Here is a 2,577-nt window from a genome sequence, read left to right on the forward strand (position 1 = left end):
GTTTCTGAAGCTGTAATGGTTTACCAAAATACCACTGCATTTGAAGTAGTAGCTTTAAAGTCATCCATTCTCAGCATTCTTGATGCCAAGGGCATCAGCATTTCTGTTGAATGGTATTACCTATGATTCTTCACATAGTTCAAACAAAAGTGGCATGAGTTTTCACAGAACCATTCAGGAGTAATTTTTATAGAATCAAGGGAGACTTAAGCAAATTTTATATGTTTCATTCAGTAGCACGATTGCCATTGCCTCAGTGTTTGGTCCTAAACCATTCCAACTCACATGGATTGCTGGCATAGCTCAGTTGGTAGAGCATGAGTCTGTTAATCTCAGGGTTGTGGGTTCAAGACCCACGGTGGGCAAAAGATTCCTACATTGCAGGGGATTGGACTAGATAACCCTCATGGTCCCTACAAGTCTATGGTTCTATGTATACATCTTCATGTCTATTCCTACTGCCAAAGTTACATCACTCCTACTATGGCTGATATCACCAGCGTGGTCCATAATAATACAATCAACTAAAATGGTGGCTGAAATACATGCAGCATCATTAACGTTAAAGGATGAATAAGACACTACAACTGTACAAGTTGAGATACACTATCCCCAACTATGAGAATTTTGACATTAGAAAATAATGATAAAGGTTTTTGTTGATCCAGAAAGGTAGAAATGTGTCACTTTTGTTTTCAAAATCAGGCTTCTCAATTATTTGGGACTCCATTCATCCCTTTCTAGCCCACCTATTCTCTACCCAATCTAATGAGGACCATTTGAGAAACATATGGAGGAAAATGATGTCACCTCTTGTATGGCCTTCTTTACCAAAGTTTAAACAGAAATGACTGATGTCCATATGTGCTAATTACTTAGAAAATGAATGGTTCTTTTTCAAGCGGTAGGCAGACAATGAGACACCCAGAAATATATATCGGGGGGGGGATTCTGACCCTATTAATTCATTCTGTACTTTCTTTGAAGAAAGCCAGAAATAAACCAGATATCTCTCTGGATTCCTCTATCAGCCTTGTAGATAATCCCACTTTGGTAACAGTCCATATGGGCAATGATCAATCGGTGGGAGTGGATTAACAGCAATCTGAAAACACACTGCAACAAAGGCTTTCCCTCACAACCTGGCTCACAGTCAGAGAATTAGCTTTGTAAACTAATTGCTGACAGATGAAAGATAAATATGCTGTTATCATAACAATGTTCTCTCACTCTTTAGAAAAGGGGGATGGGTTAAAGTTTAAAACACCTGGTTATAAAAGACTAGTTCATTCTTTAAATACAGTAATCTCATTTTGCATAAAATTTAGGACTTCGCTGTGTTTTTAAAATGGGAGTGGGATTGTCACACAGCAAAGCGTAAAAAATCTGGGGTTTCAACACCACTGGCTTTTGCTAAGTGAAGTATTTTTTTCATTACTTCTTTTCATACTGTAGCTGTGGCAAGTATTCCCACATTACATCTCTTTGTCAAAGCTCACTGCAATTCTGTATGCAATCTGGATATATCCCCTCCTTGAGGAGGATGTACCATTTATTCTGAAGGAGAGGAAAGTAGAAGACTAAATGTTATTTCTAAATGTTCCACAGTGAGGTTATTAGAACTGTAGCCTGCTTATGAAGGAGCTGCTGATATTCAATCGATGAATACACATAAATGACATCTGTGCAGTCAGGGGCATAGGAAAGGGGGGCGGGGGCGGGTCACCCCAGGTGCCATCGTGGAGGGGGGTGACAAATTATCAAGGAACAATTGCTGCCCTACTAGGGACATGGGTGGCGCTGTGGGTTAAACCACAAAGCCTAGGGCTTGTCAGTCAGAAGGTCGGTGGTTTGAATCCCCGCGACGGGGTCAGCTCCCATTGCTCAGTCCCAGCTCCTGCCAACCTAGCAATTCAAAAGCACATCAAAGTGCAAGTAGATAAATAGATACTGCTACAGCGGGAAGGTAAACGGCGTTTCCATGTGCTGCTCTGGTTCACCAGAAGTGGCTTTGTCATGCTGGCCACATGACCTGGAAGCTGTACGCCGGCTCCCTCGGCCAATAACACGAGATGAGCACCGCAACCCTAGAGTCGGTCATGACTGGGGTCCCTTTACCTTTTTTAGGGCGGTTCATAAAAAAACTTTTTTAAAAAAATGCCTGCTTCAAAGGTCTTATCTTACTACACTAGGGATTATATAGCTATATATGAAATTTCATTTTGACCCTCCTCCACAAAAATAGCTGTTTACTTGGCCGGCCTCCCCTTTGCTCCCAACCTCCCCTGCATGAAGGGAGGATCCCCCTCCCTCCACCACCCACGCCAGTCTCCCCCCCCCCCCCGCATGAAGCTACAGATTATTGTAAAAGGTTGTAAGTTTTGGAGTCGGAGAAATGAAATGCAAGAGGTGCAGATAGTAACAATTCAATCAGAGCTGAAATGTATTCAAACTATGCACAGAGGGCCCTAGTCTATGAAAGCCTATGCTGTCATAACATTTGTTAGCCTTTAAAATACCATAAGACTCTACTATGGTTCATCAGTCAATGATTTTCATTACACTAATGCAATGGAG

The 2,577-nt window shown here is 41.8% G+C and overlaps 1 non-coding gene across 1 annotated transcript; it reads left to right on the forward strand.

Annotated features, from left to right (window-relative positions):
• Positions 1-292: 292 nt before the first annotated feature.
• On the forward strand, positions 293-365 carry TRNAN-GUU (transfer RNA asparagine (anticodon GUU)). The gene has a single exon. It is a non-coding gene; the product is annotated as a tRNA-Asn (tRNA).
• The last annotated feature ends 2,212 nt before the right edge of the window (positions 366-2,577 follow it).

This window comes from Zootoca vivipara, chromosome 11, assembly GCF_963506605.1.
Source record: "Zootoca vivipara chromosome 11, rZooViv1.1, whole genome shotgun sequence".
Lineage (NCBI taxonomy): Eukaryota > Metazoa > Chordata > Lepidosauria > Squamata > Lacertidae > Zootoca > Zootoca vivipara.